The following is an 8,569-nucleotide window of genomic DNA, read 5'->3' as shown; positions in this document are numbered from 1 at the left end:
AGCGGTTACACCTGCAAGCTCAGGCCGACAATGCCCGCCGCAATGCTCGCTTTGACAGTTTCATGGCACAATATGCCAACGATCCCCCCCTCCAATTTGTTCCTACATACCTGGTCAGTATTCCATTCACGAGAGACTCAAGCTATCGAGCAATTAAGAAAGGAGAATCAAGCAGTTTTTATTATGCATAGAGGCATATCAGCAACTATATGACCCCATACTTCATCGGATGGACTCGTTCCAGTCATAACAACTGGAAATTTCTTTAGACTGTTTTTATTTCAAGAGTGTTCCATAATTACATGAAACTCGATCAATACTTCATGCTTCTAGCTCAAAACACGAGATGATTTAGACATTCTTTGTTTACTGTTAGGCATGAATATGACTATAATTAAACATACTATTTGTGATAATTTAGGGGAGTTTTAGGCGTAATATTACTTAAATAAAGGAGTAATAAGTGTTTTATGCAAATTTGAAAAGATTAAGTCAAAAAGGTTGTTATGCAGCCTGTTTTGCAACAACCAAGAGGAGACGTGCACCCTTTGATCCAGCGGTTAATCGCTTGGTACCTGATGACGGATAGCAACTTGACAGGCAGGCATGAGCGGGCAGGAATGGGCGGCGAAAGCAACATGATGACAAGATTGATCGACCCTTGAGTGTTCAAGGGTCAAAACATTTGTAACCACTTTGGGAAATCTCGGATACTTTGAACAATCTTTCTGTTTTGTAATATTTTGTAATATTTTGTGTACTTGTCCCTTTGTTCCTCCTATATATAGAGGTAAATGAGAAAGATGTGAGTATCATCTTTTGGGAGCAGAAGATAGATAAGTTTTTGAACAAGTTTAGAGAGAGAAGCTCTCGAGGATCTTTCAAGCTCCTTTCATGGAGTTCTGTTTATTTGACTTAGGCTGTTCACTCTTTAGCATGAGTGAGTAGTCGTTTTGAACGGGTTCGGCCAGTTAGGGCATGTTATGTAAGTCTTCTATTTTCTTATTTATGAATGAATGGTGATATATTATGTTGTGTTTGAGAAAGTTATCACTCCATTGTTGTATGCAAGTATGTTAGTGTTAGATGAATGATAGGGAACTGCTTTCATCTTCACGGAACTATTTCTCAAGCGTCCAAACCCTGAAGCATGAATGTTAGGGGGTTGTATCAAGGGTTTTGTTAATAGAAATGCTATTTCGATCGTAATGCAAGAAAGAACCAACTTTAGGGACGCTTAAGGTTGTAGTACATCTTAGAATCTTAAGAACACACGAGAGTTGACTTAAGTGAGCATTAAAGCAGAGACCTTGACTTCACTTTACGTCATTCATGAATAAATAGGATGTTTAGAGACTGAAAGTAACATGTTCTGTTGTGGCCTAGTCTGTTCTACCTTTTATCATTATCAAATACTCATTTTTATAAGTTGAATCATTTACTTGGTTACGCATTCACAATATCTCTCAATATAAAGAATTCACACACCACGAACACCCTGTTCTGCAAGGTTTTTCTAGTAAAATTTGGTCATCAATCCCTGTGGAGACGATACTCTATTTATCACTTTATTACTTGTATCTAGTGCACTTGCTAGAGTCTGTTTAGAGGACAACAAATTTTTGGCGCCGTTGCCGGGGATTGAAAGCAACAAAGTTTATCTGAAAATTTCTGTCAAAACAAGGTGTTTTTAATCTGTTTATTACGTAGTGCAGCCAGAAGCAGTTTCTTTTACTATCTATGCGCAGAGCTGCACCACCAGTTTTTCCTATTGATCTTGAACTAGAAAGAATGTGTAGACGAAACCAAGCGGGAGTTCGACGAGCAAGACAAAGAGAAAGAATGATGGCTGGAAGAATACCAGAACAACCAGTTCAACCTCCTCCTAAAGAAGAAGGAGAGAACAACAATCCGCCAGTCATGAGAATCAGAGATTACTCCAGACCTACCACTGAAGGACACTCATCGTGTATTGTGTTGCCTAACGAAGGGAACAACATGTTTGAAGTAAAAGCATCCATGATACAGATGTTGCAAGCAGCCGTGCAATTCAATGGATACCAGTCGGAAGATCCAAATGGACATATCCAGAAGTTTATTACGATGTGCAACACTTTCCGATCAAACCGAGGATCTCCGATGACGTGATAAGGCTGAAGCTGTTTCCTTTTTCTCTCAAAGATAAAGCAAAGAACTGGCTAAAGAACCTACAACCAGGAACCATCGCAACATGGCAGGACATGGCCAGTGCTTTTCCGATGAAATACTTTCCACCTAGACAGACCATCAAACTCAGAAATGAGGTGTCCCGTTTCATGCAAGAAGAGGATGAATCCTTGGCCGAAGCATGGGAAAGGTACAAAGAGCTGTTAAGAAGGGTACCAAATCATGGCATCCCCATGTGGATGCAAGTGCAGAATTTTTACAATGGAGTCACCAACACGTACAAAATCCAGATTGAATCCATTGCGAATGGTAACCCCGAGGATCTTGAACCACAAGCCTTGTACGACCTCATTGAAAAGGTGGTAAGCACAAGTTATAATTGGCACTCAGCTAGGAGTGAAGGAAAAAGAACAGCAGATGGTGACATAGTTTCAAAGCTGACGACCCAAGTGGAACAGCTTGCCAGACAGCTCAGCAAGATCAATGTCTCATCCATTCATGGTGAACCACCATTTAATGATGTTTGTGATTTTTGTGGAGGGCCTCACTTCAACATCAACTGTCCTGGAGTTAAGCAAGGAAAAGGTGAGCATGAACAATGTGATTATGCTGGATACAATCAAAGGAACCCACCAAATCCGTACTCTAATACATACAATCCAGCTACCAGAAATCATCCAAATTTCGGATGAACTGGACAGCCAAACCAGCAGGAGCAACCTAGATACCAGCAGCAACAAGGAGGACACTATCAGAGGTAGCCTCAACAACACTACAAACAGCCTGTTCCACCCAAGGAGGATGTAGAACAGGACATGAAGACAATAATGATGCAATTTATGAAGCAGACACAAGCTTCCATCAAAAATTTGGAGACACAAGTTCATCAACTGGTTGCTTCATCATCAAAAGGAAAATGGGTGATGCCGAGTAATACCGAACCAAACCCTAAAGGAGATGTCATGGCTATCACTCTACGATCTGGTAAGGAAACTAATCCTTCTTTGATGACTAATAAAAGTGCTGAGTGTGTAGGTAGGTCCAGACTTGCCGAGAAAGAAGAGGAACAGATTGTTCCTGACCAGGAGAAGCCAACCGAGACAGATATCACATCTGACAATGACCAGGCGGAACCAGGGAAGAAGTACCATCCACCTCCTCCTTATGTACCACATGTACCATATCCGGCGAGGCTCGTAAACAAAAAGCTTGAAGAGAAAAATTCAAAAGTGCTAGACACCTTGAGGAAGTTGCATATCAACATCCCCTTCATGGAAGCACTTGCCCAGATGCCCACATATGCAAAATTCTTGAAAGATATCTTATCCAATAAGAAGAAATTGGAAAACATCTCGATGATCCAACTGAACATGGACTGCTCTTCAATACTCCAGAACAAGCAGCAGCTTCCGAAAAAGCTAAAGGATCCAGGGAGTTTTTCAATTCCATGTTCTATTGGCAAGTTAAATATTGAAAATGCATTATGTGACCTAGGAGCGAGTATAAATCTAATGCCATATTCTGTGTATGCTAAGCTAGGGCTAGGAGAACCACAACCTACTAGAATGTCCATTCAGTTGGCTGATAGGTCTGTATGCTACCCTAGGGGAGTTGTGAAGAAGAATCGGCCCTTAGAAACTAGCTAACCAGACTCAAAGTCATCTCTTAGGATTTGGAGGTGGAACTCTCGAGCTTGGTGGATGCGGATGGAACGGAACTTCGACGGCGTGACGGAAGGAATACACAAGCTCTCAAGGTGATAGAGTTTTACTACACAAAATCTGAATATCTAAATGAGTGTCAAACACTCATATTTATACAAAAACTCAGGCCTAGAGTATAATCGTAATTACAATTGTCTTGAATCGCTTTCACACAAAGATCTATAGAAATCAGAATCTGTGTGACACGTCGTGTCAAGGGCATGACACGCCGTATCACCTGATGCGAAGAACTCTCTGCCCCTTTTTTTAATTTGACACGGCATGTCACAGGGTCAACACGCCGTGTTACCTGATGTGACGAAGTCTCTGTCCATTTTTGCAACTTGATTGGTTAACAAAATAACTCACTAACTTCGGAATCACAACTAAACATTTTTCAAACAAACCGATCCTTCGCATCGAGTTTATTTAATTTTGTGGATAAATAACCGAACTAAAAATTTGGAGAAGGTGATAGGTTCGTTTTATTATTTATTTATAGATATATATTTTCTTATTATTATAATTATAAAAACATTGAAAAATATACCACAAACATAATATAAACTTATGGGGAAAAAATACAACCTAAAGTACGACATAAACTAAAACATAACTTACACAACTTAATGACTTAAAACAAAACATATCCTACGAAATAAAAACACGACCTAAGCACACCTACGAACATGAGTGCGGGCGTGTACGACCCCTCCACATGAACAAAAGGTGAACCAATTCCAAAGATTCACAAAACACAAAAAATGAAAAGAAACTCCATTTTATTGAGGTGGTGGTGGTGGTGGCCAAGGAAACCCATGGTGCGAAGCGTACATTTGAGCAAAGTAGTCGAAGCTAGCAAAATGGGTGTTGGCTTGCTTTTGACCCCGAAGAATGGCTTCTTGGCCACGAATGAGCGTGGCTTGACCGTCGAGCAATGAATCAACGCGGGTTTGTATTTCTTGGGCGATCACCCGAGTTTGTTGATGAGCCAACTCCAACATGTCGAGGCGAGTGTTCAAGTAGTGAAAGTCGGAGGGCATGTGAGATGGTGGTGGAGCGCCGGGTGGTTCTTCCTCGTGTTCCCCTTCGATGTCTTGTGTTGGTTCGGGTGTTTGATGGGAGCTACCGGCGTCCGTGGTGGTGCCGATATGCTTAAGGTGGGGGGATCCAATCTTCCTTGGTGATAGAGTTAAAAGGTTGGAGAAACATGGTGGTCAATTTTGTCTTGGGTGATGATGGTGATAATGTGCCCAAGGCCAAGCTTGGCCCTCCTCTTCGTGTTCATGGTGCGGATGGAGTCCTCAATGATACCGGTGGGGTCCCATGCATAAACCGTGTTTCACACAATATAGGAGAAAGAGTTCCCCTTCGTTGATTCGATTGGCCTCTGCTTTTCCCATGAAGACGAATGCGATGAATTTGTTGAGGAGGTTGAGAAGGGGGTTGCGAATAAGGCGGGTTTGAAGGTCTTTCTTATTGAACTCGACTTCCCCCGTGAGTTGATGCCAATATGTTTGGGCGTCCACGTCCTCGGGCCAATTGGTTTGAGGAGTAGAACTCACCCGAACGAGGTATTTAGATTGGGACCACGCCTTGTTGAGTGTGTAGGGGTGGCCAATGAGTCAGAATCAGAGAAGGTAGTCGCGATTGTGCATAGCCGACTCGGCTGTGGTGTAGAATTCTTCGACTAAAGATGGATAGATGGTGTAGGGAGTATGGTAGAAGTGATCCCAACCAACTGTCGTGAGGGTGTCTTCAAAATCCGTCAACCAACCTTTATCACAAAGATAGGCCTTGTCAAAAATGGGAAAGACGGCCAATTTGCTTGCTGAGATGGAGAGATACCGTTTGACCTCCTTTTCGGAGTGGAGAGAAAAGGGGCAACCATATTCGAGAGAAAGAGAAGGGAGATTGGGGGTGGGTTGTGGTTGTGGGATAGGAGGGCGGGAAGGTCGTGACGAAGTTTTTGGGCGGTCTCTTTCCCTTTTCGGGTATTAGCAGCCGAACGCTTCGAGCGGGTGGTTCGTTCGCTCATTGTGAGGGTGGTGTTTTAGGAGTTAGCAGGGAAAGAAGTTCAAATGCACAATAAGGATAGGAAGAAGTTGTATGGGTGAAAAATGAGAAATGGTGGTGTATTTTTAGATGGGGAAGGAGGAGAGAGAGAGAGAAGTGTGGGGATTTGGGGGTGTTGGAAGTAGAAAAAGATGGATTGGGAAGTGAGAAAGATGAATTGGGAAGAGTAATGGATTGGGAAGAGAAAAAGATGATGTTGGAAGTAAAAGGAGATAAATTGGGAAGAGAAAAAGATGATGTTGGAAGTAAAAGGAGATAAATTGGGAAGAGGAGGAGTAGAATTGGGAAGTGGAATGGATTGAGAAGAGAAAAAGATGATTTGAGGATTGAAATAAGATAGATTGGGAAGGGGGAAGTGGAATTGGGAATTGAAATGAGTTGTTGGGAAGTGAAAATATATGGATTGGGGAGAGAAAATGATGAATAAGGTAGTGAAAATGGGTATTGGGAAGTAATGGGGGTGGTTGGGGGGGGGGAATGGGAAGTAGAGAGTGAGAAATGTGGATTTGGGGGCCCAAATCCGCCTTTTGTCCTAAGTGACACGTCGTGTCAACTGGGGGAGGGGCAGATTGGACCCCTTTTTATGTTAGGTAAAGGTAGGGGAAAATTATGAAAAAGAACAAAAAAAAATAAAAGAAAAAGATGAAATTATAAAAGGGTAACATCAAAGGGAAAAAATGATAGAGACGAAAGTAAAATGATGAAAATAGAGAGAAAAGTAAAGTGGATGTTCGATGCTTACCATTCCTCTCTTTAATCAAAATTTGTGAAGAAAAATAAAACAAAAACAAAGAATAAAAATAGAAAGGGATAAAAATAAAAAGTTATAAATATGAAAGATAGAAATAAAGATGAGAAAATAAGAGGTATGATCACAACCCACCCTCAATCTCCCTTCTATCTCTCTCTCGAATTTGGTTGCCCCTTTCCTCTCCACTCCGAAAAGGAGGCCAAACGGTATCTCTTCATCTTCGCAAGCAAATTGACCGTCTTTCCCATTTTTGATAAGGCCTATCTTCGTGATAAAGGTTGGTTGACGAATTTTGAAGACACCCTCACGATGGTTGGGTGGGATCACTTCTACCATACTCCCTACACCATCTATCCATCTTTAGTCGAAGAATTCTACACCACCGCCGAGTCGGCCATGCACAATCGCGACTACCTTCTCCGATTCCGACTCATTGGCCACCCCTACACACTCAACAAGGCATGGTTCCAATCCAAATGCCTCGTTCGGGTGAATTCTACTCCTCAAACCAATTGGCCCGAGGACATGGACGCCCAAACATATTGACATCAACTCACGGGGGAAGTCGGGTTCAATAAGAAAGACCTTCAAACCCGCCTTATTCGCAGCCCCCTTCTCAACATCCTCCACAAATTCATCGTCTTCGTCTTCATGGGAAAAGTGGAGGCTAATCGAATCAACGAAGCGAAACTCTTTCTCCTATATTGTGTGGAGCATTTTTTAGGCATGGACCCCACGGGTGTCATTGAGGACTCCATCTGCACCATGAACACGAAGAGGAGGGCCAAGCTTGGCCTTGGGCAAATTATCACCATCATCGCACAAGACAAAATTGGCCCACAATGTTTCTCCTACCTTTTAACTCTACCACCAAGGAAGATTGGATCCCCCCCCCCCTCCTTAAGCATATCGGCACCACCACGGATGTCGGTAGCTCACATCAAGCACCCGAACCAACACACGACACCGAAGGGGAACACGAGGAAGAAGCACCCGATGCTCCACCACCATCTCACATGCCCTCCAACTATCACTACTTGAGCACTCGCCTCGACATGTTGGAGTTGGCTCATCAACAAACTCGGGTGATCACCCAAGAAACACAAACCCGCGTTGATTCGTTGCTTGATGGTCAAGCCACGCTCCTTCGTGGCCAAGAAGCCATTCTTCGGGGTCAAGAGCAAGCCAACACCCATTTTGCTAGCTTCGACTACTTTGCTCAAATGTATGCTTCGCACCACGGGTTTCCTTGGCCACCACCACCACCACCTCAATAAAAGGGAGTTTCTTATCTTCTTTTCATTTTTGTGTTTTGTGAACCTTTGGAATTGGTTCACCTTTTGTTCATGCGGAGGGGTTGTACACCCCCGCACTCATGTTCGTAGGTGTGCTTAGGTCGTGTTTTTATTTCGTAGGATATGTTGTGTTTTAAGTCATTAAGTTGTGTAAGTTATGTTTTAGTTTGTATTTTTTTCCCATAAGTCTATATTATGTCTGTGGTATATATATATATATACGCTCACGGATCCAAAGGGTCTAATAAACAACACAGAAATATTAATAGACTATATATTCTAAAACCAATAAATAGAAAAAACAAAAGATAATAATGAGAATATGGAAAAAACAGGAAAAAAACAAAATGATGATGAGAATATTGAAATATAATATAAATATAGATATATATATAATATATGTATATATAATATAATATAATATATGTATATATAATATAATATAATATATGTATATATAATATAATAATAGATAAATATATATATAGGTAGGAAAATGAAATAAACAAAATAGTAACTTTCAAACTTGAGCGTCCCCCAGTTTCTGTCTACTTATGATCATAGACCATAAGTTTGCA

General features: G+C 41.7%; 1 non-coding gene across 1 annotated transcript; it reads right to left on the bottom strand.

Moving 5' to 3' along the window:
* Positions 1–2,288: 2,288 nt before the first annotated feature.
* LOC136231505 (small nucleolar RNA R71) lies at positions 2,289–2,395 on the bottom strand. Its single transcript, XR_010689882.1, has one exon. It is a non-coding gene; the product is annotated as a small nucleolar RNA R71 (small nucleolar RNA).
* Positions 2,396–8,569: the final 6,174 nt, after the last annotated feature.

The sequence above is a fragment of the Euphorbia lathyris genome, chromosome 5 (assembly GCF_963576675.1).
Source record: "Euphorbia lathyris chromosome 5, ddEupLath1.1, whole genome shotgun sequence".
NCBI classification, from domain to species: Eukaryota; Viridiplantae; Streptophyta; class Magnoliopsida; order Malpighiales; family Euphorbiaceae; genus Euphorbia; species Euphorbia lathyris.
The sequence above is the reverse complement of the archived record's forward strand: the minus strand, read 5'-3'. Positions and strand labels throughout refer to the sequence as shown.